This window comes from Mesoplodon mirus (genome assembly GCF_964341445.2).
Source record: "Mesoplodon mirus genome assembly, chromosome: 1".
In the NCBI taxonomy this organism is placed as follows: domain Eukaryota; kingdom Metazoa; phylum Chordata; class Mammalia; order Artiodactyla; family Ziphiidae; genus Mesoplodon; species Mesoplodon mirus.
Window position 1 is genome coordinate 19,128,393 of NC_138976.1, and position 27,509 is coordinate 19,155,901.

The 27,509-nt window shown below is 44.1% G+C and overlaps 1 protein-coding gene across 5 annotated transcripts in view; it reads left to right on the plus strand.

The window, feature by feature from the left end:
* Window positions 1-5,350: 5,350 nt before the first annotated feature.
* TNC (tenascin C) overlaps window positions 5,351-27,509 on the plus strand; it is a 94,673-nt gene continuing 72,514 nt past the window's right edge. For 4 of the 5 annotated variants that reach the window (XM_082617862.1, XM_082617864.1, XM_082617865.1 and 1 more), the window contains exon 1: window positions 5,351-5,534. The gene's annotated coding sequence lies outside the window, so the exon portion shown is untranslated. The remainder of the gene's footprint in view (window positions 5,535-27,509) is intronic. The other variant, XM_082617863.1, reaches the window with a different exon arrangement.

The window sequence follows — 27,509 nt, forward strand, 5'->3', positions numbered from 1 at the left end:
CCTTCTCTCCCCTGCTAACCCCTGCAGAGCCCAGAAATACTTTAGGTGGAAGCTGGGATTCATGCACAACACAGCTGTGCCAAGTGTGAGCTTTCGACTGCAATTTGGGGCAGGGGATCATTCATCATCAAAAAAATCTGCATAAGGCATCACAGTTTACTGAGCACTTTCTCTTCCACTCTGTTACTTGGTCTTCACACCAACTCTGGGAGGTACTCGAGGTAGGGATTTTTATCTGTCTCACTAATGAGGAATCTGAGTTTCAGAGAAGCGATATGATTTTCTCAAGATAATTCACCTTGTAAATGGTCAAGATGATTGGAACCCAAAACTGCTTGTGCCAGTCTTATGCCTTTTCCATCTTCCCCATCATTCGGCCAGTCAATCACTCATTTCATGGGAACATTAATTGACTTCCCGGTGCTTTGAGAAGGAAGGCACAGTTCTTGGCCCCAGGGAACTCTCATAGTCCCTTTGGGGAATTGGGTGAGTAAATCAGTGATAACAGTAAACACTCTAATCATCTAATAAATCATTTCAAGGAAGTTTTATGGTTTACCTAAATTCTGCCACAGATCACATGCCATTCTAAAAACCATGATATGCAGGAACGATATTAAAAATAATTAACTAGTGGCATGGCCTAGGCGCCAACAATAAACAGACACTGGCTCTAAACAGATCTGTTAGTAAGCACTTGAAAAGTGACAGGGCCTACCCTCAAAGTGTTCATGGCCTAATGAGCTAAAAAGGCAATTATACAGTATGCTAAAAATAAAAGATGGAAGTCTGGATGAGCATGGATGAGGTGCCCTTCTCTCTGAATGTAAGGTTATGGAAACTGTCTTAGAAGTCAATCTTGAAAAACAATATAGGAACTTGCCATGAGGATAAAGTCCAGGGAGGGTTATTCTAGGGACTGGGAATGTACAAAGGCTTAGAGGCCTCTAAATTATCCTTTTGATTTTTTTACTTAGCATTTTTAAGTTGCTAAGATCCTTAGGAATTGCTCATTTTGTAACCAGTACACCAAGAGCCAGAGAAGAGAAGAGATTTGCCCAAAGTCACACAGTAAGTTATGCATCCTCAGGACTCAAACCTACTGTAAACCAAAGTTCTTTCCACTTTTCCACGTTGACCACAGAGCCTACTTATTGGCTGATTCACCCTATTCCAGCTGGCAGGGAAGCTCTCCTCTATCTTGCCACTCATTCAGTGACCAATGACGTCTTTGAGCTTTTTTGTCCTTTCTTGTCTAAGGAGAAGTGAGAAGAGATGGAGAAGAAGAACACTGAACAAAGCCTTGCAGACAGCAAGTCGGGGAAACTTGACCTTAAACAAATGCATCGAATTGAATGACTAGCCCACTGTGTTGGACCCAAGCTCCTTCATTGCTTTGGGAGAGATTTCTGGCAACTATAGAGTCACATGGGACTTTTGGACGGGAGTTAGCACACTAGATGAATCCCAAAAAGAGGAGGAAGAGGTTGGGAGCAGTGGGTAAGCAAGGGGCGGGGAGGTGGAAATCAAGGGCTCCCGTGGGAAGTAAATGCTAGACTTGTCAAAGAAATGGACGCCCAGCTTCCTCAGAGAGTGCCAGTCCTGGCCGATATTCTACTCCCTGGATGATCTATCTCGGGAAAGAAAAAAAAGTATTGCATCTAACAGACCTTCAAGGTAATGAGAATGATCTCCCCTGAGGTGAGCCTCCACACTCCCTCGGGCCTCCAAACCACGTCCTCCACTGGCACCCTGTGAATGAGGATAGCAAACGAGCAACAACAAAATCAGGCTTTGGCCAAGAACTCCGTGCAGAAGTGGAGTTTGCAAGCGTTCACTGTGCCCTCTCACCTTCCTGCTGAGTTGGAAGGTCTGGAGTTGTGGAAGGGCTGAGGGGCTGGTTTTGGTCATGTTTACTGGTGTGAGCACCGGCTGCTGTGATGAATGCAAGTGAGTCAAAGGATCTCAGGACTGAACGCAGGTTACAGAGGGAATACACAGCTTTGGGAAAAAGTGTTTACCGTACTGAGCAGAGGGCCACCGTAAGACACCGGATGCCAAGAGGTGCAGCCTCTGCCAGACAGGAGGGTGAATGGGTATTGATTCCATAAGCATCCTCCGCTGTAATGTCTAATGTGGTTTGGTTGCTCAGTTTTGACCTTGATGACCATCTTCACGGAAAGCAGCCGTGGTGGCCTTGGATAAGTCATTTCTCTGCTCTGGGCCCTCTCTCCTCACCTGTGAAATGGATGTGTTGGGGAATCTAGTTTCTCTCTTATGTTCTAAGGGTGAAAAAAGAAGAATTTAATTATAAAGCACAGCATGTCAAACATTCACTTGTTCCTTCATTACTTCTTTCATTCAATAAACATTTACTGAGCTCCTACAATACCCAAGGCTCTGTGCTAGGCAAGGAAAAGCAGGTGTGATCACTGCCCTCTGGAGGCCTAGCATGTAGGAAGAAAAATGAGACATACATATAATTATACCATGTAGAGGCAATGAATGTCCTAAAAGAGTTACAACATGCATGGAAGCATTTGTTGCGGAAGACATCTAGGAAGCAACATGGTGAAGTTAGATCAGAATTGGATGCCAAGTGGATGTGAGAAGGTGGAGGTGAGGATTCCAGGTAGAGTACGGCGTTAGCAAAGGTTCAGGTATTGGAGAGCACAAGGTGTATGCAGACCCATTTGCCTGGAAGGGAGGCTGAAAAATGTCCAGAGATAGATGAAAACAAGTGCCTTATCTGGGCCCTTCTTACTTAAAAGCCAAGGTATGGCTTAAGATGCCACATAAGTTTTGGAGAAAACTCCTTTTACAAGTAGCCTCTGCTAAAAATACACAAATAAAGCTAATCACCTCTGGAATATACTTCTTTTTTTTTTTTTAATAATGGTAACATTTTTATTTATTTATTTATTTTTATATTTATTTTTGGCTGTGTTGGGTCTTCGTTTCTGTGCAAGGGCTTTCTCTAGTTGCGGCACACGGGCCTCTCACTATCGCGGCCTCTTTTGCTGCGGAGCACAGGCTCCAGATGCGCAGGCTCAGTAGTTGTGGCTCACGGGCCCAGTTGCTCCGCGGCATGTGCGATCCTCCCGGACCAGGGCTTGAACCCATGTCCCCCGCATTGGCAGGCGGATTCTCAACCACTGTACCACCAGGGAAGCCTGGAATATACTTCTATGATAGTTAACTTAATGTTTAATAATATTCTTGTTTGTTTGTTCCACTGGCCTGTTTCCTGCCTTGAGGGCCAGCCTGGTCATCTTTGGCTTTGTTTTCCCTGTGATTGGCTAAGCCACTTGTAGTAGGAATACTACAAGGATGGGGGGCTGGGTTTGGGAGGTTCCCAGAAGAAGCCATATGTTATCACCCAGCTTTCTAGCACGTGCTCTTATTCCATTTAAATATACATATGACTGCAAATATGCATTATATGTAAATGTAGTCTATATGCCATATGACATGTATAATATACTATTCTAATATTTCTATTCCCTAACCCAGGAGATAAACTCAGTAGACCTTGAGAAGCCAAGAGAAATGGAAACACTCACTACTGGTAAAAAGACACGGCCTCATGCTACTACAATATGCTTTAGCTAAAACACAGAGTTTAAAACTTCCAAAACAACTAACACTTGAATCAGCCAAAATAGTTCAAAAGTTCAAATGAATTGCCTTATGACATGACTATTTATGGGCTTTCTTGTTGTCTGGGAGGGTCACTTAAGCAGAGAATCCTAGGATACTGGGGCCAGAGAGACCATAGGGATGACCTAATCTTGTCCCCCTTTTTTCAGATTGGGAAACTGAGGCCCACAGCAATAATAATAAGTATGGGGGTGATATCATTCAGTACTGAAAATAGGCAGATAATTGAAACCTCTGTTATTCATACTTGATTTTTTAAAAAATCAAGGATCTCTGAATTAGCTCTATGGAACAAAGAAACATATCTTCCATATACAAATATGGCAGTGGTTTTTAGACAAGCAGTGTTACAATCTAACAGGGCATAAAACATTGTTTAAATATCATCTTACAATGTTCCTGGGCAGTAATGTGTAATAGAAAGAACTGTGGAGCCCAGTGTTGTCATTTAAATGCTCCCCAGGTGTATTCCCTCAGTGAGGCTCCATTACTTCTCTGAACTTCAGTTTCTTCGTCTGTAAAAAGGGGACAGCGCATGTGCCTATCACACTTTCTGGTTGTGAGGATGTAATGAAATAACGTCTAGAAAGTACCTTGGGTGGCACCTAATATAGACTTAATAAAGGAGGGTCCAGCGATAGCTACAGGTTACATGATGCCTCATTTCCCTCCAGGATCCCCAAAAGTACTAAGTGCTGTGACAAGCTCAAGCGTGGGTGCCCTGGCCTGACCGCTTCCCCCGCTCCCTCCCACGTCTGTGTGTGCCCCGAGGATACCCGATGCATGCTAACCACCAAACTCACCGATGACTCAGAGCTTGGAAAGAATCCACAGCCGGCTGGAGAGCAAAGGCGCAGCTTATGTTTCAAAGATTAACTTGTTACTTTTTTTCTTATGGAGGGCACCTTTCAGCATTGAGAAGAAACCTTGGAGACCTTTCTTTAGGAGACGAAGCTTAGAAGACAGGACCAGGCACAGGCCCTGTGCCAGCAGTCAAAAAGCTGCTCCCCTGTAGTGCAACGGGGCTGGGACAATACCGCCTCCAGGCAGCTGGACAGGACTGTGGCTGTCTCCCCAAAAGAGACTCCAGACTGATCTGTGTTCCCAGTGCTTTTCCCACCTGCTGAGAACTACTCCCTTATCTCTCTGCTGGCCCTGAGAAACCCCAAACACCCCAGGCTTTCGAAAGGCTTTATCTCCTCTTTCCAGGAATTCGGCTCAGTCCCTCTGCTCTCTCCGAGGGGCCACTGAGCAGCTGCTGCCCAGCGCCCAGGCAGGCTAGCCCCCGGTCTCGTTTCCATGTTTCTAGCCTGCCTGGTGAGACAGCCAGAGCTACTGATTCTTCTCCCTCTCGCTCCCTGGGCTTCTGTCTCACAATTAGAAAAACCAAACGGTTTGCGGAGCAAAGCAAAAATCCCACTTTACTAACAGCTGCTCCCAGCCAGGGGCAGGAGGCGAGGGGAGAGGGAATTCTTACTTTTGCAATAAATTGTATGCAAATAAGTTCTTCTCCTGGCAGAGAGCAGGGAGTGAGTGCGTCTTTCATGAGCTAACCCTGTTCCGCTGGGAGGGCTGTTCCTTTAATTCACCAACTGAAAAAGTGGGAAAGGATGTCTGGAGGCGAGGCGTCCCATTACAGAGGAAGGAGCTCGCTATATAAGCCAGCCAAAGCTGGCTGCACTGGCCACAGCCTGCCTACTGGCACAAGCTCTCCCGCGCGCGCAGACACACACCCCCGCCTGTCCTCCACACAAAGACAGCAGGCTCGGGGTGACACTGGGGCAGCGCACCGGGAGCCCCGCTGCTCACATCCAGGTACTTATTCCATGGAGCTGGTTCACTCAAGGATCTAGGTCTTTCCTAACTCCGAAAAGGTAAGTCTGTTTCACCCCATTTCCAAAGATGTGATACACTGTTTGCATTTCTGGGACCAAATAGGTTGTGGTGTTCTAATTCTAAAACTTTTGCTTTATCTTGGCTGCTGGCAAAATGGTATTTGCTGTGATCGGATGCACCTTGACTTGTTTTCTACTTGCCCCCTTCCAGTCTCGTGGATTTCTGTCTGCTTGTTTTAGTTCTATGAATAGTTCCACGTGCAAGGAACTTTTTAGGAAGTTTTTATCTCTGTCCTTCTTCTGAGGGAAAGTAAGAATTTACTCTTAACTCCCTACCTGACTGATTCACCTGTGAATATTTTTGTTTGAGGGTTAAGGAAGTAGCGTTTGAAAGTGGAGTTTGCTCATGGCCTTACTTTGGGGTGGGTTGGGGGAGACTGATAGACAATGGTAGAAGAACAATAAAATTTTGCATCTCAACAGCCCTTACCTTACAGTTTACAAAGAGCTGTGTATCCATCCTTGTGCTCCACAATATCCACCTTGCAGTCAGACATGGAAAGGGATGAGGGTTGGGGGACAGAACAGAGAAGATAACTCCTAGGGCCAGGTGGACAAGTGCAGACTAGGAGACAGGAGTGGTGGACACTGGCTTCTGTTCTGAAGGGCCGGGGGACTCCCCATGGATGCCTCCTGATTCATTGATCCCTGGGCTGGGAACCTGGGCATGTTTGGGGTGCTTAGAGCCAGCAGTATCCCGTATTTTTCTAGAATCACCTCTCCTTCCTCATCTCTCATTGCAGAAAGCCCTGAGAAACAATTGCCCCTAGGGATGGGAAGCACATCTCCCCTGGCCGTCGGAGGAAGGAACGCAGGGGTTTCTTGTTCCCAGCCGTGCTGTAAGGGGATTAGGAACTTGGGTTTTGAGGCCAGGGATCCTTTTAGTGTCCCCACCACCAAGACCACCACACATGTGACCCTGATGAAAATATGTGACCTCTTCGAGTCTCAGTTTTCACTTCTCTAAAATGGGGACAATAACTTCTGTTGTCATTATGAGAAAATGAAATATGGAGATTGGAAGAGCGAGGGCTCAAGAACTGGAAGTTTGGGTAGTCGGTGTCATTGCCCCAAACTGCTACCACTTTGGAAGTTAAAAGAGGCACTTAGCCAATCTTGGATTGTTTCTTCTGTGTTCCTCACCCCCCATACTCCCGCTCCCTGTCTTTTTATCTCACCAGGTCTGAGGGCATCTCACTACCTGGCAGGTCAGATTCTTGGCTGTATTTTACAAGCTGCAGGTTATGTTAGCACAGGTTGGGAGAAAAGGGAGAGGCCTGGGTTGGATGTAAATGTTTGAGTTTGGGCATTTGCAGATTCTGAAGCTGTCGGCTATAAAGTACCATGCTGCCAGGGGACTCTTTGGAAATGCGTTCCGTCCAGAGGGAGAGCGGGACAGGGAGCCCCATTTGAAGAATGAATGCCTCTTTTTCACGTTTTTGTGGACCCTTTCCCCCTTTTTTTGGAGTTTACCCATATATGCTTTAGAAATAAAACCTGCTGCCCACCCCAGCCAGCTTCCTGCCTCGTCCTGCAGTGTGGCAAGGCCAACTCAGGAGTGGCGAGAGCTTTGTTCGGGGCTATTGAAAGCTGTGACATGTTTACTAGCCTTGTGTGCATCCAGCCCTTTGAAGGAGACAACGGAAGTGAGTGTGCTTTGAACCTGTGCATTGCAGGGAGGTGATGGCATTTGGGGAAAGAAAGTGAGTATGAATGTTCTCTGATTTGCTCAAACAATGTGAATTGGATAAGGATTGAGAGGGGGGTTGCCAAACTCTACAGTTGTTAAAGATTACTTTTTTCTATGCTTTGCAAAACCTAGCTTCCTTATCTCGTCTCCCACTAACTGCCTCCCCCGCCCAAAGTGACCAACTTTCCAGCCGGCAGCTTTGTCATCCATATAAAGAGGATGACCATCTATAGCTCATAGGGTGCTTGTGACACTCAAGTGAGATAATATGTATACCAAACTTCGCACAGAACCTGGCACATAGTTGGAGCTCAATAAATGGAGATTTTCCTTGGTTTTCCTGCTTATCAATTTACTAGGACTTGTCCAAGATTAATGTTCTAAGACAGTGGTTTTCAAAGTTACTTTTAGCAGTGGAAATATTCATTAAATGAAATCGAAATGAATTGGCAAGACCCTAATATACGGCAGGTAAATGTGGGCCCGATTTGATTGAAGCAGGGGGTGGAGGGTCTAAAACTCACCCCATGGCTCTCAGCCTCTGGGACATTTCCACAGAATCCTGAACACATAAAAAAAACACAGTTAAAGATCATGAAACCAGGTGGTGTGCATTCAGGCTGCAGTTTTGCACTTTGACAGGATTTGTGCCCCTCCATGTCCAGTGGAAGTCCGAGCAATTTCCCAAGTAGTACGGTAGACAGACATATATGTGGGGAGTTTAAAATGCTTAGCAAAGGATGATTCTTTTAATTAATTGTAATGATAGCAATAGACAAAACATACGGAGAACCCACGCTCTCTTTGTATACCTCATCTTACTAAATATCCACATGTCTCTGAGAAAGGGACCGTACCTATTTGACAAAGGTTGAAAAGCAGAGAGAATGAGTAACAGAACTCAGAGGGATGGAGCCAGTTTTCAGACCCAGGTCCCCATGACCCCCAAATCAGGGCCCATTCCGCCACGTTCCTTCTGAATGCTGCTGCTTCTTGAACTGCCTTTAGAAGGGAAGAAAACGTTCTTTCTGACTAAATCCGCCCCTCCAGCCAGACTGTGGCTACCCATAAATGCAGCGGTAGCCTGATCATATAACCAGAATGGAATTTGGAAAGGGAATTCAAGCTGTCGGAATGAAAAACATATCCTCCTTAATCTTACCCTTTCTAATGCTCACAATGGACTATGAACACCTATTCTCTCCTTCCCCCTGGATTTCTACAAATAGCCATGTTTTCTTATAGGAAAAAATATGCAGCTGGCTTAATACATAAGTCATGCTGAAGTCACGGCAGTTTGAAATGCAGGGAGTAGGGAACAAACATTTAGATGACTCAGTACACAACCCCTCTGTGATGATAATACACACACACACACACACTCAAAATAGTTAACGTGGAGGGTTAACTACGTATCACATATGTGATAGGATGGTTTGCCTATGGTTTCTCATCAAATTCTCACTCTCACACTGCAAGTTATAAATTACTAGCCCCATTTTATGGCCAGAGAAATCAAGGCCCAAGGAGGTGAAATGATACGTCTGAGGATTTCCATAAGAGGGAAGCAGAGTTGGCTTTGAACCCAAACTTGTGGACCAAAACCCTACCCTTCTTTCCCTTATGCTGCATCGTCTCCTGATGTCAAGCTCTATGGGACCTTGAACGATGTCTTTCGGTGGCTGGCCGAGATGGCAGAGAAGCCCTCAGTTGGCATTGGTGTCTATTGATTTTGCAGAATAGCCCTGCGTATATCACTTTTCATGGTGCTCAGGAAAGGTCAGCTCATGGTGGTAAAATTCTCTGCCTGGAAACAGAAACGTTCAAATTTCAAGCCCCGAGAGAGAGAAGAATGACACTAGAGGCAGCGGTCAGGTCATTACTGCTGAGTTTCATCCCACCCTTGGCCGAGCTTGACAGGTGGGAGCTCTGACTGGGAAAGCAGGGCTGTACCTGTGCCTGCACCCTCTCTGAGAGCCAGGTGAACGGAGCATCTGGTTTTAAAAGAGCTGATTGGGAGATAAATTGAAATCAGTGTGCCCAGCCTCGGGGCAGTGAATCCCAGGATGGCCAGGAAATGGTTGTAAGCTCTGAGCCACAAGTCCCCCTGGGTTATGGTTCAATCACTTCTCACTTTAACATCACAGGGAATCCCCTTGAATTTAATCCCAGGCTAGTACGAACACCTTCAACATGTGGGAAACATTAGATGAAGGCTCCTTTCCAAGGAGGAAACCCCTCCAAACTCCTGCAAACTATAGGCAATAATTCCATCCGAGACAAAGAGCGGTGGCCTTACCTACCATAAGGGGTTCTACACACCCTATGACCTTCTTTGCAGAGGAGAAAAGCCTATGCGCCTACCTGATTCTAACCCTGAGGACCAGACTATTTTTTTCAGTTATGCCCTGAAGCCTTGCTCTGTTTCTTCCTCTGTTGTCTCATTTTTCCGCCTCTCCTTAGCTTTAGCAACAACCTAAGTTCAACACTTCATCACTCCCTTTGACCCTCCCATTACGGAAAAAAATTCAAATGCTCACACTGAAAGCAGATTGTGAACGGAAAATCCCTTCCATGTGTATTTTTAGTCTATTTGTGAGTGAAAATGAAAAAAAAATCATTTCATGCCAAGTTGTCTCAGATTTTTTTTTGAAATATACTGAAATTCACAGGCCCTTAATTATGCAGCCATGGTTGGTCCTTGAACTTCCCCTATGTCAACAGCCAGAGATATTTCCTAAACTCTGAAAGTAGACAGCTTGTTTCAGAATTAACCACTGACCAACCCTTACCCTGGAAGAGGTGAGTTGGCTGCTACTGAGTTCTACATGAACGTGTCTAAAACGTTTTTCAGGGAGGGGCTGAGGGGCTGATGGCAATAACTAATATTTACTGAGTACTCTACAGGCATTATGCCATTTAATCAGCAACAATTGCTTCCAGCAAGTGTAACTGCTCCCCGAATTCAAACCTAGGGGACCTGGGGCTGGAAAAGTTTAAGTAGCTTCCCCAAGGCCGCTCAGAGGGTGATTGCCAGAGCCAGAACTCAAACCCACTTCCAAGTCCTGAGCAAGTGGTTATAACCGTCACGCTCCACACTGAAATTCTGTTCATCTCTGACAACAGACGGGGCTAGACAGAGCAGAGCCCAGAAAGAGTCAGAGGCGTGTCTTTCAGACCCTAGTGTTACCTTCAGCAGGTGGCCACTGTTGCTGTCTCCAACTTGCTCCTTCAGGGCCCACTTCCTGCAGAAACTGTAATTAAATAAGTAGTGTATGATTTCAAGTGTAATATGTTTCCCCTACTGGGCTGGATGCTGCAGGAGGGTGAAGCCCTCCTGCCAGCCTGAGACATGAAGCATGGACGCACACATAAGCAAGTGCTTGCCCTGCAGACGGGCTTACACACCCCTCTGACAGTTCCTGCACAGGCTCTGCACTTCTCCCACTGACCTCTGCACATCATAACTGCGCTGATGATGTCCTCCCCTGCCCCACCTGACTGTATGCCATTGAGGCCAAGATCATCAGTGAGGCAGGAACCCTGTGTGCTGGAGCTCATTCTCCCCAGAGGTTAGCTACCTGCTGGCAGGTATCAGGTCCTCAGAAAGGTATTGTTGAAGAGACTCTGCTGTCCTAACTGAAATGAACAATAGCGCAACGCCGCTTGGCTTCTGAACTGTGTCCCACGGTGAATGAAGCATTTTCACATGCCAGATAGTTTTAATAAAGCAGGATTCTAATGAATTTATAAATGTATGAAATAACTTTTCTTTGCATCACTCTCAGAGTTTCCCAGCAACCAAATATTTTTTCACAGTTAAGTAAACTGAGGCCACAAAAGGTTGTCACTTGCACAAAGCAGAAAGTGGTAGCATTGGGATTCCTCTCCAGGCACTCCCCAAACTGCCTAACTCCCAGAACTGCACTTCTTCTGCTGTGTCATTGGGTATTCAGGTATTATTCCCATTTTCCAGATGAGAAAAGAGGTTAGAGGTAGCAGGCTACTTGCTAGAGGAAGAGTCACATTTTAAAAGGGTGGTTCAGTAGAGAGGGTGATGCTTGATACAAATACGAGAATTGCCAGTGATAGACATTAGGCAAGGGGATACTTTGGAGAGCTTAAATTTAATCACCCAGGGATGTGTTCCGGGTAAAATATTTAGTAGGTAGAAAAAAAGATGGCAGACTGAATATTGAGTGCAAGTCAGTATATTTTGGTTGAAAGCTCTATGCCTACGGATGCCACCCAGGGAAAGCCTGGCTAATAGCAGTGCCCTGGGAACTCTGCTAGGCACTTCAGGCAATATGCACACGCGTAACCTCACTGCAGAAGCGACACACCACAGCCAGCGCAAGAGAACCTAGAGCAGCACTGGACTCCCTGCCAGCCAGAGACCCTCAGGAACACTGCATCCAGGGTAGGCACCAAGATACAAAACAACAACAACAATAATAATAAAGCCCGTGAGTACAACCAGACAAGGAAGCCATGACTTTCCACCTAGGGAAGAGACAGTCCAGTAGAGGCAAATACCTAAGCAGCTCCCCCTGCTGGGGAGGTGGCTCATGGTGGGCAGAGACACCTTTAGTGCTGCCCCCAAGCAAGTGGCCTGCTCTCCGAGGCACTTATGCCCTGGGTCCTGGGATGGTCACACAGAGGTAGCTCTATGCAGAAATGTCACAGAAGAATGCTCCAATTTATAGGTAGGGTGTTTAAAAAAAATTCCCTTCAACCCATAGAATGTTGAAACTGAAAGGGTTCATTGGTAACCTCCAAGCCAGGGGCTTGGAGACTAGACTTAAAAGGCTCTTCCGAGGTATTAGGGGGCTGCCGTGGAGAGATGGGGAGGCCAAGCACTCAACCTCATTTCAACTAAAGCCCCTCCTCTTTTATCTGTTTTATGCACTGAGCCTCCTTGTGAAATGTCATTTGATGAAAGAGTTCTGCGGCCAAAAAAAAAAAAAAAAAAAAATTGGAAACCGCTGGCCTAGTTTATCTTCCCTCATTTTAAAGATGGTGAAATGGAGACACAGAGAAGGGGGAAAAAAAGTCCTAAGATCTCATGCCATTTGGCAACAGGGTCAGCACTGAGTCCTAGGTCTTCTCTTGTGCTCTTAGAAGATGGGGGCAATGTAAAAAATATCAGAGTTAATACATTCTTTAGAAAGGAAAAATTAGCAGAGTTTTATTCTCTGAACAGCTTTAGCACACATGGACTGAGCCAAGGAGTCCTCTGTATCAGTGATCTATCGTTGCACAACAAATTCCCACAAAACTTGATCATTTAGAACAACACACATTAATTACCCTACAGTTTCTGTAGGTCAGGATTCCAAGCACAGCTTAGATGGATGTCCTGCTTCGTGTTCTCTCATGAGGCTACAGTCACAGAGTTGGCCAAGACTGGGGTCTCATCTGAAGGCTCAACAGGAGAATGATTAGCTTCCAAGCTCACTTGTGTGGTTGTTGGCTGGATTCAATTCCTTGCTGGCTGTTGTCCTGAGGCCACCCTCAGTTTATTGTCACATGGGCCTCTCCAACATAGCCATTTGCTTCATCAAAGCCAGAGAGAGAGAGAGAGAGAGAGAGAGAGCTTGCAAACAAGACAGATATCACAATCTTGAGTAGCCTGATGGTGGACGTGACATCCCATTACCTTACCCATATTCTACTGGGAAGAAGCAAGCCTGTGAGCTATCCCACACTCAAGGAGAAGGAATTACACAAAGATGCGACCATCAGGAGGTAGGATCAGTGGCACCAGTCTTAGAATTTGCCTGTTATTGCCTCCAGCACTCCACTGTCACCGATTCTGACAACTTCTTATCAATCAGTTCATCCAACCCAACTGCACTCGTATTGATTAGCAGTTGGTACTTATGGCAGCCACTAGCATGGACTGTGTCTTATTTAAGCTTCCTATCCATTGATGAGGTGGAGCCAGATATCTTGCATTAGATGTCATAGTTCACTGGGGAGCCATGATTCCTCTTGAATATAACCCCAGAGTAGGATCTTCCAAGGCAATGACTTCAAATGTATTTTATTCAAGGGCAAGACAATTCAAAGGGACCAAAACTGAAACTCACCCATTGTGAGTTTCCTCTCTTAGCAGATATTATAATGAAGACGACGCTCTAGGATTAATTCCCTCTCCTTTTCCAACTTTTGGTTACTACCTCATCATACACCAAACCTGCAGACTCTACTGCCTTGACAAGTAAAACAGTTCACTGCCTCTCACCCTCCCCATCATCAGGCTAGTTCAGGCTGCAGCATCTCACAGAGGGACCACTGCAACAGTTTCCCCACTACTCCCCATCCACCAGCCTTCCCTTCCAATCTGTCCCTCAACGTTGGGTTGTAGAAATCAACATTCCTAGGCATAAAGTTTTCCAAATGGTTCCCTTTTGGCCATAGGAAGAATTCACATCCCCAGCCTGGCATTCAGTTTTCTCCATGATCTGGCCCTGGTCTCCAAACAGACCTTGTAACTTCAGCTCTCATTCAGGCTTTCCACACCAACCAGTTCATGCTTTTTATGCCCTTCCAAATGCCATTCCTTCCTTCCTAGAATGTCTTTCCCTGTGGTTTCACCTACTCATATCCCTCTTCAGTTCAGGATCTACCTCCTGCTGCAGAGTAGATGGCCCCTCATGTCACCCCTTCCCACCCCGTGTGTCTCTCTCTCATCACTTCATCATTCTAGAATTGCCTGTCTGCTCACAGGTCAACTCCTCCTGCCAATAAATTTTTAAAAGGAGAATTTGTATCTAGTTGATCTAAAATCAAGTACAACTGGAATAAAACCCATTGTCTTCAACAACGGGCAGCAGTCCTTGCTGTGTCCCAGATTTGGACTTCCCCTTCCTCATCAGAGTTTGTTCAGCAAGCCCGGAACTTGACATTGTTTTCATGCTCAGCCCTCTAGGCTGTCAGCTGTGCAAAGTGCTGTCACAACGCGTGACGGGGAGGGGAAAGGCAGCCCAGCCCTGAGACAGGAAACCATCTCAGGATGCAGACTTCAAGGAATGCCCTTACTTTCAGAGGTGGCCCCTAGGATCAAAGTTTGAACTGCCTGGAATTTTGAAAAACCAGTACCAAGGACAGAGGAGGCCCGTCTGGGGAATTTGAGGCTGAGTCACATGAGACGGCGGAAAATCTGGCAGTTGTAACAAAGATCTGTGTACAACTAGTGGGAGGAAGGAGAGGGTAAAGGAGGGATGAAGATAAGGAGTTCTCTAGCTTAGGGCACGGAGAAATTCACAGCCCAGGAGAAGGATTGCGTAATGGTTAAGAGTATGGCTCTGCCATCAGAAAGCTCTGGGTTTGAGAGCTCGCTATTTGCTCTAAGCCTCATTTTCTTCATCTGTATTAAAGGCAAAATAGTAACACCTACTCCATAAGGCTGTGGGGATGATTAACTGACATAGTGAAAGTGCATCGCTTCACACAGATGCACTCAATATCAGTATGTTACTGCTGCTGTTGTCATCTGTTGTTGAAGTAGTTCTTGGCAATAAGACTCCACTAGAGGAGCAGTTCCCCAAAGTGCGTCCTGTGGAACAGCCTTCCCATGAGATGCACCTAAAAAAGTGTTCTGTGGCTGAAAGAGCGGAGAACACTTGACACTGTGTCCTGTTCTTGGAGATTCATAGCTCATATGTTCACTCAATATGTAATTCTAAGGGTTAGAGATACAATGGAAAACAAGACTTGCAAGGCCCTTTTATTCATGGAGCTTAATGGTGAAAGAGGTAGACAACAAAAAAGGAGTCAAACTTACAATACAATCTCCGGTAGATACTTGCTAAGAAGAAATCTAAAATGAGGTAAGGGATCGGTCAATGGCTGGTGGTGAGGGGGGTGCTCTTTTAATTAGGAGGAGACATGGAGATGACCTTTGAGCAGAGATCTGAATGAAATGAGGAAATGAGCTCGGTAGGGAGCGGTGAGGAGTTAGGATTTTATTCGGAGTGTGATTAGAAGCCAATGGGAGATTTGAGGTAGAGGAGTGCATGATCTGAGAAATCCTACAGCAGTTAGTGTTCAGCTTTGTTTAATCCAGTACCCTCAAACTTACTTGAACACAAACACCCTTGTCCACAGAACATCTACCTAAGAACGTCTTGGAACATAGTCTGGTAAATTCTGCACTGGAGCACAAGGCTTCATAGATTTTAAAAGGACTGTAAATTTGCTCTCCAGATCTATGGTAAAAAGCCAAGCAAACCATTTGGGCTGAAACGGGCATGCCCAGAGTGGGAAAACCAGCTCCAGAGATAGAGACAAGGAGAGTATCACCCTAATTAGCAGCTCTTTTTGGCTAAGATGATCAGTGAGCACAGCCAGTCTTCAGCAGACTCTGGAACTCCATCTCGGGCCAAATAAAACTTGCCAACATCTGCCTAGAATCTAATAAGCATTTGAAAACAATACACCTTGGCTTAAGCATGCTCCAAGGGGGGAGTGTTTGAAACTTGAGGTCCAGCCAGAGGCTCTGGGAGAAAGACAGAGGTCAAATATTTCTGCGCTTACACATGGACAGCCACCAGATTGCTGCTGAAGCTCTGGGAAATGGAAGCTGAGGTATCTGCTCTCTTTATCAAGAAGCGCTCATTTAAGTTTTCACCTTATATGAACTGCGGGAAGTTGCTTGATGAGTCACCCCAGTGTAGTAGTTTAGAGCACACACTTTAGAGTCACAAATCAGGGTCCAAAAGCTGCCTTTGCCCTTATGTCAGTTGCAGAACCTCCCTGAGTCTAGATTTAACATCCAAATAGGCATAATGATACCTGTTGTCATGACAAATGACAAGATAAATGATTACATGTATAAAAAAGCATCTGGCATAAGGCTTGGCACTAAATAGGTATGCAGTAGGCCTTCAAAAAAATGTTAGTTTCCTTCCTGTCCATTTCAATCTGTATTTGCTTTTATAATAAGGTCATCATTTATTTTTTTTTATTTATTTTTTTTTTTTGCGGTATGCGGGCCTCTCACTGTTGTGGCCTCTCCCGTGGTGGAGCACAGGCTCTGGACGTGCAGGCTCAGTGGCCATGGCTCACGGGCCCAGCCGCTCCGCGGCATGTGGGATCTTCCCGGACCGGGGCACGAACCCGTGTCCCCTGCATCAGCAGGTGGACTCTCAACCACTGCACCACCAGGGAAGCCCGGTCATCATTTATTAACTACCTGCTATATTCCAGCAAGTGTCAGCAAACCATGGGGTGGCAGCCTATTTTTGTAAATAAAGTTTTATTGGAACACATCCATGATCATTCATTTATGTCATGTTTAGGGCTACTTTATCTACTATTGTAGAATTGAATGGTTGTGACAGACCATCTGGCTGCAAAGCCAAACGTATTTACTGTCTGGTCACTTAAGAAAAAGTTTACTGACTCCCACAAGTCAGTGTGTTAAATTTATGTATGTAATTTCCAATCATCACAACCTAGCAAGTTGTATATTATTATACTTATATGTATGAAGAGATTGAAGCAGAAATAAAGGTTCATCTAGTAAGTCTTCCTCCAAAAACATGAAGCCAAACTCTATACCTAAAGGAAGCTTAGAAAAATGATAGAAAAGTTATTCATTTGTATGATTCAGCCTCGATTTGCTCCAGACTACCTCTGAATTTTATCTCTCGGGCTAAATTTCTTGACTTTCCTGCCATATGCTGAACTAAATGATCCTATCTAGAAGGGAATCCACCCCCCATCCCTGCTTCCTTATTTATTTATTTGTTTGTTTGCTCATGTAAGTCCATTCTTTCAAAAATGAGAGTTGTAATTTCTAGACCCTCTAAAATGCTCTCATGTCTTAACTAATTTCTTGGAAGCCATACATTTATATTTAGCACGAGGCCCAATTTTCCATAAAGGAGAGATTTTTAAGCTCCCCTGTCTGCTACTTCTCACTTTATCTCCCTCTCACTTACTCACTTTCTTTCTCTCCAGGCCAGACTCACGGAGAATAGGCTGTTTCCAGGGGCTTTACAGATTTGCCTGACACATAGATATTGTAGCGCATTTGGCTTCGTGCCTTCCCTTCAAGTTCAAAACTGTAACTAAAATGGTTACGTGCACCCCAACGTCACCTTCCCAAGAGGTCCCATTTTAGGAATCCAATAACTCTCTTTATGTCAATGATGGTGGATGTCCTGCTGATGTTTATTGCATAAATATTAATTTTTTAAACTGAACAATGACTCTTGTTTCAAAAGATAACTTGGTATGGCAGAAAAAGCATAGGGTTTGGAATTAGACTGGGTTCTTAATTCTGAGTCAAATGATTACTGACTAGGCAACTAATTTAACCTTCCCAAGCCTTCAGTTCTCTTAACAGTAAAATACAAACAGTGCTTCCTAACTCATAAGGTTGGTGTCAAAGTTAAATGGCATCCCTAAAGTTCCAGGCACAGGACACATGTTCAACCATTTGCCTCACTCTTACTTTAAATTGCTAGAGAGGCACCATCCTGGAGCTTCACACTTATCACAGACCAGTCATAGCTGGGTATACCATTACTCTCATCTAACATATAAGGAAATGAAAGAGGAAAGGGTCTAGGATTTCTTCCAAATCTGTACTTTCCCCATTGTGTGCCATCAAACCTAATCCTGTGACATACTTCAAACACAGAATAATCAAGTAAGTTTGGGAAACACTAAACTCTCCCTTTCTTGGAGATTTCGGATAAACACAAACATATTAAAGACCCTAGAAAATCCTGAAGTAACGAAAGCTGGGTAATTTGTTTGGTATAAATAACATTTGGTTCAAAATATCATTTTCCAAATATGTTGAATTAGTCATCTCTTCCCCTTGCATTATTACAACATGTTGTAACTTACACCCTAGGAAAGGCTGCTTAAAGTGACCCAGCTAGGACTTCCCTGGTGGCGCAGTGGTTGAGACTTTGCCTGCCAAGGCAGGGGACACGGGTTCGTGCCCTGGTCCGGGAGGATCCCACATGTCACGGAGCAGCTGGGCCCGTAAGCCATGGCCGCTGAGCCTGCGCGTCCGGAGCCTGTGCTCCGCAATGGGAGAGGCCATAAGTGAGAGGCTCGTGTATCGCAAAAAAAAAAAAAAAGTTACCCAGCTAAATTAAGCCCAAGGCAAGGGTTGAAAATAATCTCTATTTTTCAGGCTCATGCGCAGCTTCTCCTGTTCTCTCTGTAAGTCATAAAGGTCTTTCATTGCTGATAGTCATTCTGGACCCTGATCACTGAGTCCTTCTGAAATTCGGCCTTTTAACTCAGTCATGCAAACCACTCCTTGACATCATTAAAGGATGGCAGCAAAGCCGATGGTTAGGAATGGGGCGTCCGATTCCGGAGTCAGTCCACCCGAATTAAATTCCTGCTCCTTTTCAGCTCTGTGGCCTTGAGCTGTGTGAGCCTCCGTTTTCTCATTTGTAAACTGAGGGGGAAAAGGTAGTTACCTCAGAGGTCTTGAAGAAGATTCAATAAGATAATCCACGTAAGATACGTAAAGCAGTTCCTGGCGCAGATGTGTTCAATCAATGTTAGTTATTATTGTAGCATTTAAATCGCCCCTTTTTGAGCAAGAAAAAGTAGACACTGAAAGTACGTTTGCCTTGCCTGGGGTCACACACATTAATTACTGGAGTAGTCTTAGCTTTCCCTGAGAGTCTAGTTTCCTGCTTCCAGTCTTAGAGGCATATTTTCATTTCAGGAGTCAACTTTCATCAAAATGTGTCAAACTTTATTGAAGTTGATTCATACAGGCTTTTAGAACCGTCAGTGACTCCATCTGGCTCCCTCGGACCTAGGCATCAGTCAAGCCGCATTCTATCCATTTAAATATCAGCACATTGGGTTGGAAAAGATTGCCAAAGCTATCTAGTCTTGCTATACCAAATACTTGGCACACATACCAACATTTCTGTACCCATAGCAGACATTGTTAATCCATCAAAACACCTTTCACCTTGAGTCCAAACATGGCCACAGAATCTTTCTCAAAGCAGCTCCAGGGCTTCCCTGGTGCCGCAGTGGTTGAGAGTCTGCCTGCCAATGCAGGGGACACGGGTTCGTGCCCCGGTCCGGGAAGATCCCACATGCCGCAGAGCGGCTAGGCCCGTGAGCCATGGCCGCTGAGCCTGCGCGTCCGGAGCCTGTGCTCCGCAACGGGAGAGGCCACAACAGTGAGAGGCCCGCGTACCACAAAAAAAAAAAAAAAAAAAAAGCGGCTCCAGGCAGCCATTAGTAGGTAATTGAAGTTGACACATAAACTGAAACTTGTCATCCCAAACCAATCCAACCTCTTAACCAATACTTGAATGACCTCTACAATATTATTGTCTATTTTTAAAAATATGTTCAATGTTGTAGAGCTTCCTGATAGGGGAGGACAAGAAGGAAAAGGAGAGAGGAGGAGAATATATAGTAACATCTGGGTAGCACTTATTATTCATATGCCAGGCATTTATAACTCCTTATCACATTCACCATCTCTGACAAATCTGGAAAGATCTCTATTTTACAGTTTAAAGAAGCCATAGTTCAGAAAAGTTGCAAGACTTTGTCCAAGGCTCCCAGCAGGTAAACAGGATTTGATTTCAGGTCTTCCTGTCTCTAAGGACTATTTCTTCTCTCTCCCAACACAGTGCCCCTTCTCTGGTCTTGGGTGGCTGATAACAGCTTCACAAAGGCCACCATGTCATACCGCCTTTTTCAGAAAATCTCTTTTTTTAGGGTTGAGTTATGAGTCCATCTGTAACCTGTCCTTCTTAGATAAATCTCTAATTTTTTAATCTTGGTTCAAAAGTTCAAGAATCCATGTTCCAATACTTGTGAAAGAGTCAACTAAATTTCTTAAAATTCTGGATGAAGGCCGAAACAGAGGAGGTCATTGTTTCACTGGGAAATGAATTCAAATCTATTTTTGAAACAATTTTCCAGAATTTTACAGGAACCTATATTGTTGCCACTTGGTCAGGCCCACTTTTTTATTTTCTTTTCTGTCTAGGCAAAGAAACAGAAGAGAGAAAGCAAGGGCTCTGCAGAATTTTTACTTCAAAAATTGAAACCAGACCACACCAGGGCAGTTTGTGGTCTGAATATATCAGTGGATCTAGTCATATTTCATCTTTCATATTTCTTAGGTATACTAAACCACAAATATGAACCTCATTATTGTGTCTGGGTGGAAATACTTTATGGATTAAGATTTGTGGGCTTAATTTGGTTGGTAATGAAACGTATGTTTGAGGGATGGGAGGGAGGAAACCATGAAGCACTACGGATGCTTAAGCCAAACACTAAAGAAAGAAACACTCGGTACTGCATGGGGAGCGGGGGTGTTCTTAATATCAGCCACGTGACTTGGGTCTAAAATGAAATCCAAAATTAAGTTCAGCAGAAATAGTGCTGAATCAACAATGGACTGCATGGCACTAGAACGAAAGAGACTCTAGAATTGAAGCCACAAACAACCGCTTATGTTACAGGAGAATCCGAGGCCCCAAGAGTGGATGTGACTTGCCACAGTGGTTGGCAGGACTGTGGCTCATGACTCGTCTTATAGCTCTTCAATCTGTGGCATGTTCTACTACACGGCCCCATGAGAGCCCCAAGTCTCCAGGAGCTTAGAAATAAGTACTGAACATTCAGAATACAAAAGGAGAAAGAGAGTGACCTAAATTTAACAAACAGAAAAACACTACAATGAAATTGGAAGGATTCCTGACTAACAACCCAGGATGCTTCCCTTGCACTGAAACCAGAGTTTTACACTGACTATCTCACAGGCCTGGTGAAGTCCACCTCCTGCCAAAGGTCCAGCTGAGTATACTTCAGTCAGACACAAAGCTTGTCTCAAAGCAGACAGTACTGGGCTCTCAAGAACTCTTGGGGTGTTGACTAGAATCTCATAGGCAGGAGTAAGTTCTGTCTTGGCCGTTTTTGTAACCCCTGTGCTTATGGCGTCTGGGACATAGTACCAACTCACTGAAGAGCTGAATGAGCAAAAATGAACTAATTCCAGGAGTGCGGCAGTGATGAATTCCTTGATACATCTTGCCTTAGAAGAGATCACAGGAGAGCTAATTACATGAAGGCCATCATGAAAATAAGAGTATTTGTTCATTCATTAATTCCATGAATAATGAGCACCAGCTATAGGTAAATTCAAATCAAAAAATATACTTAGCTTTATTTTATTCAAATATAAATATATTGTGCACTTACTATGATCAGGTTAGAGTGCTTGGTGTTGGGTATTAAGAGATGAATGACTCAGATATGGTTCCTGCCCTCGTGGAGCTTACAGTCTACATACAGTCTAACTGTGTGAAGATGAACTGCTTACAGTTTAACGTAAATACAAGATAGAATTTGCTTATTGCTCTAAAAGAGGAAAATATATATACATGATAAAACCACCCCAAATCATTTTTAGAATGACATGTGATGAAAATAATATTAGATCAATACTCAGAGAATTCAGAAGAGGGACAAAGTTCCCTGAGAAAACTTCTAATATATTATTTTTTTTGAACAGTATGTTGAAGGACAGAGAGATTTGCCTGCTCAGATGGCAAAGGAGCTTTCTGAGGAGACTTTAAGGCATCTGGAATCCTTCCTCAATGATAACTGAGCTTTGACAGCTTCTCCAAGGTGTCTGTCAGCATGCTTCATCTCTAGAGCACTCACAGGATATCTGGCTCCTTAAGGTCCTAATTCCAGGGTACTGATAGTATTCCCTCTTGAGCCAAGTGTTTACAAGTTATATAGACAGAGCTTGGGTCTGGTCTTGAATCACAACTCCTTTCCTTGGCTCTCCAGCACAAAAGGCTTTATAAGGTGGTGGCTCAGAACACTTACTTTGGACTCTGATAGACCTGCGTTCAAATCCTAACTCCACTACTTAATGGATATCTGAACTTGCACAAGCCACTTAATTATCCCATGCCTCGGTTTCCTTATCTGAAAAATAAGAATAAAGATACCATCTCATATCACTTTGTAAGAATTTAAAATTGAAGATTTAAAATGCTTAGCACAGGCTCTGACAATTAAGCACTGAATGAATGATAGGTAATGATGTCTTCATTACTTTTATTATCCTTGTTATTATTCCAATCTTTTCCTGATCTTCCAAGGCCTCTTCAATCAATATTTGGGGATCCTATGCACTTCCTCCTCCAGGAAGCCCTCTGTGAACTTCCAAGCTCAGAGTGACACTTCTCTCAATTCCTTCATTCAGACTAGCACTGCTACTGAACCTTGCTTGCGTATGTTCTAGTTTCTGAGATTTCTGGAAACAGAGAATAGGTCCTTACTCTGTCTAGTTTTCCCAATACACAGTACATAGTAAGTAAACAGCAGGTAGCTCTTGAAAGAACCTTAACATTTGTACGCCTGCTATTGGCTTAGAGTGTGCAGGGACACTTAAGTGTACCACAAATATTCAATCCACAATACATGGATTTAAAGTCAATTCTATTTTGTGACCTTTCCGGGGGAAACTGTAAGCTTTTTGATAATAGAGAACATGCATATCCCCTTCATTTTTGTATCCCTTGTGCTTAACTCAGGGCTTGGCATATGGTAGGTGTTTAATAAATTCGTACTGAAAAGATGCATAGTCAGATGGATGGATGGATGGATGGATGGATGGATGGATGGATGGATGGGTGGCAACTGAAGAAACCCTATAGCACAAAGAAATCTGGACATCTCTTAACACAGATGCTCTCCAAGATCCTATTGCTGATATTTCTTTCTAGGGACCATTACAATGACCACAGACTAAGAATTACTAGAAACCTTTCATCTGCACTTATTGTTGAAGGCCTCGCAGTGGTTTCGGGGAAGAGAGAAACCTTAATCAAATTCACTGACAAAAAAGGTAGGATATCTGGGTTTTAATATTTGCTTTACCACTAATTAGCCGGTGACCCTCTCTGGGTGTTTCAGTTCAGATATTCTCTTCCATGTCATGTACTAATTTTACTCAATTCAATGTGGCTGCCTGAAATGATATATTCGTAATAACTCTCAGGTGGGGGCATGGAAGCATGTAGGCATCAATTAGCAATGTCTGCCATGTACACTGGAAGGATGTGTGTGGGTGCCACAGGCTTGCCACCCCTGGACTCGATCTTCTACAGTTGATTCTAAGCCTGCTCAAGTCTGATGTTGATTCTATAATCCGATGTCTGTCTATGTCTATTGAAAGTACTGAAAAACTGAGCCAAACATTTCCCGTCAGAAGCAATGTCTTGAAAAACTAAACCACAGGCAGCCTGTTCTGGAGAAAGACCTGGCTGAGCAGCATGGACAACCATCCAGTAGCAGCACCGCCTCTTGGCCAGGGGACTGACCTGCCAGGAAAGAGCTCCACCCTGGGCTCACAGGCTTGCTTTTCTTGCTACCGAATGAGAATATGTAGGCTAGGAGGAAAACCAGGACTATAGACACAGCCTCCTCTTCTTCTAAGGATTTCAGAGTGTCTCTGTCACTTGACAAACTGAAACACTAAGAATTTTACACTTCTATGGAAAAAGCAACAGCGGGCAGAAGGGGGCTCCCCAAAATTCTCTTAGGAATCCCTCATCCTTCAGAGACTAGCCTTCCACGAACTGCCTTCTTCTAACAAAAGACACAAATCATCACACAATAACAATAAACCAGTTACTAAGACCTCCCTCCTGTTAGGCACTGTCCTCAATATTTCCATGTGTTATCTCATTTGATCTCATTTTTTTCTCACTTGCAGTTGAAAGAACTTTATTGTGGGGTTTTTATGAGTGTTGCCATTTTACAGACAAGAAAGCTGAGGCTCAGAGAGGCAATGTTACACATCTAAGGTCAAAGCTTCTAGATGGAGCTCTATGAAGTTCCCCCTATCCAACCATATTTGACCTATGAAAATGGCAATTCCATACGATTCAAACTAATAGCAAGTGGCAGGACCAGAATCCATAGTATTTGGCTGATTCTAGAGCAGATATTCACAAACATTGCACAGACTCTCCTTGGAGATTTGTCATTCTCCCCTATAAGTATTTGTTTGCCTGTCTGTTTCCTTTACTGGACTATGAACTGATTGAGAACAGGAACTACACATCATTGGTCTCTGAAACACCTCACTACCCCTTGATCTATCCCATAGCCTGGTCTTTATATATATATATATATATATATATATATATATACATTTATTTATTTTATTTGCTTTTGGCTGTGTTGGGTCTTCGTTGCTGCGCGCAGGCTTTCTCTAGTTGCGGCGAGCAGGGGCTACTCTTCGTTGCGGTGCATGGGCTTCTCATTGCAGTGGCTTCTCCTGTTGTGGAGCACAGGCTCTAGGCGTGCGGGCTTCAGTAGCTTCAGCACGCGGGCTCAGTAGTTGTGGCTCACGGGCTCTAGAGCACACGCTCAGTAGTTGTGGTGCACAGGCTTAGTTGCTACGCGGCATGTGGGATCTTCCCGGCCCAGGGCTCGAACCCATGTCCCCTGCATTGGCAGGCGAATTCTCAACCACTGCACCACCAGGGAAACCCCCAGAGCCTGGTCTTAACACTTATTCAACTCACCTCTGTTGAATGCAAGAATGAATGATTTAAAAAATGACTTAATTCACAGGACTCTGAAATGACTGCTGGCTCTACAAGCATCTGAACTGGGTGCCAGCTACGCCACCGTACTACCTAAATGGAAAAGTGCTTCTCAGTGCTGGAATTCCAACACCCAACACTCCAACACCCAGGGCTCAGAGGGGCTTTGCTTAGGCAGGCAGTGTTTGCTCAATTCTTTTAAGACACAGGTGGTGCTGGACTCAATCAAATGTAAGGCTCAGATATCCTCGGAAAAAATCCACACTTCGGGCTCTTTCTTAGCCCCTCTCTCTTCCTGACACATTCCAACAAGGAATTTATGGATGTTGGGAAGGACAAAGGGTGAGGAATTCTAGAACCTTTAAGAACGCCCATGTAAGTAACTCCATGCTTAACTGACTGTGCACAATAAAATTCTCTTGCCGGCAGGAAGAAAAATTTAATGTGATCTGTCTCAGGTGTTGCCAAAATGATGTGGAAAGAAATTCATCTGCATTTCTAAACAGTAGGAATCTTCCTTGGCCCCCGAGCCAAAGCTATTTGACGTAAATGCCTAAGTCAAACAAGATAAATATATTCCGTGAGTTACTAAAAGTGAAGTCATAAGTATTCTGAAATATGATTCTAGCCAGTTGGAAATTTTATCTTAATCTAAAAATGAAACTTTATTCTCCAGCTGTGAACCAGGAAACATTCAAAGATTGTTGATTCCTTCATCTAAGCAATGGTCTTTGTCCTGTGGTGAAGTGCCTAAAAATAACTGCCAGTTTGTTTATTCCGTGCTGCTTCCAAAAGGTTAGCTATCAAACAGCTCTACTGTAAGAAAAAAAAAAAAAAAAGGAAGATTTGATAACAAGCCAAGAGGCACCTCAACAGTATACAGTTGTAAACCAAAAAGCTCTTGGGACATGGCTGCCATGACACTGACCTGACCGAGGTTTCCCCATCTATTAAATGAATGTTACTTCACAGTAATGTTCTGAATAAAAATCTATAATGCCCAAATCTGGAGATATCATCCTACACTGGCCACAGCTAATATCAAAGGAACTGAAACAAGAACTAATTTTTATCTTTCATCAGTGATGAAGACCTAACATTTTTAAAATTTTTATTTCATATTGGAGTATAGTTGATTAACAATGTTGTGTTAGTTTCAGGTGTACAGCAAAGTGATTCAGTTAAACACATACATGTATCTAGTCTTTTTCAAATTCTTTTCCCATTTAGGTTGTTACATAATATTGAGCAGAGTTCCCTGTGCTGTATAGTAGGTCCTTGTTGGAAGTCCTAACATTTTAACACCTCCTCCCATCAAAAAAAAAAAAAAAAAAAAAGGCTTCAAGACCATTGTTTCACCTTTTTTTTTCTTCCTTTTTTTATAAAGGGGATGCAACATAAGTTTGCCAGGTATTTGCAGACCAAGGGACTAAATACAGAAGCCTATGTTTTCCCTGATCTTCTCCACAGATGACACTGAGCAATTAGGCACCTAGCCTTAGACAGACACAGCAATGCTTACTGGGCTCAGTACCAGCCCTTCACATTGACCATTCATGCTCTCCTCACTGGCTGTACCAACTCCACGTGCTCTCTCCTTTCCACTCCCCTACCCATCTTATACACCCCAGTAGAATCAGGACTTCAGTATTCCGTACGTGTTACCCCACTTTTGCCTACATCAGGCAGCTGCAGAGGGACCCTGCTGTTATAACTGTCTCCTTCCTCATTCTCCTCCTCACCCACGCATTCCTTGCCTTTTCTCATGCTCTTCCCTCTTTCTAGATGCCTAATCTAGAAGGGTAGGTGGGTAAGGTGCAAATTCAATCCACCTACTCTGTTATAACCAACCACTTTTTAGAATCCCACCCATCCTTCAGGCTCATCTCAGGTGCCACCTCTTTTGAGGTGTGTTTCTTCAGCCCCTCAAAAGAAAGTAGCCACCCTCCACTTTGAACCTTAAAAGACCTAGGTTAGCCAATCTCTTTTGTTACCTATTACATCATTGTCATAGCCATGATGTAATTCCCTATTTCTCCCATGCCTTCTGGATGCAAACTTTCCTTTCTAATCTACTCTCTATTTGACCGGTGTCGTTATTATTGTTTCTATTATCATTAGCTACCATGTTAAGTACCTACTATGTGCCAGGCACTGTGCTGGTAGCTTAAGATACATCTCATTTTATCCCATCTTCTCATAACTTTATAAAATAAGCATATATATATATATATAGCCATGCAGGAGATGAAGCAAGTGATACTCAGAGGGGGAAGTGAATGGCCACAGGTAGCAGCTACCAAGTGGAAGAGCTGGATTCGAACACAGGTCTGTTTCTCTGCAAAGACCAGGCTCTTTCTCCCATACCTAGCCGCTTCATCAATAGAACTGTTCAGACTACTGAAGAACATGGACCGAGTCCCCTCAAAGTCTGCAGCAAAGTAGTCCAGAGTCAACAGAAGCAGGAGAGCATGAGTTAATTTCGACAAACCTACCAGCTCCCAAGAGAAAGGTGAGGTAGGGCAGAACAAGATGTTAGGTGTAGCCAGAGGGGCTCCTGGGCAACCTATCTTCGGTTTTATTTGAGAAGTGTCTCATGGAGAACTTGGGGTTCTGAGGTATGCAGAGAGAAAAAGAAAAAACATTTCATATCCCAAGTGTAGGATG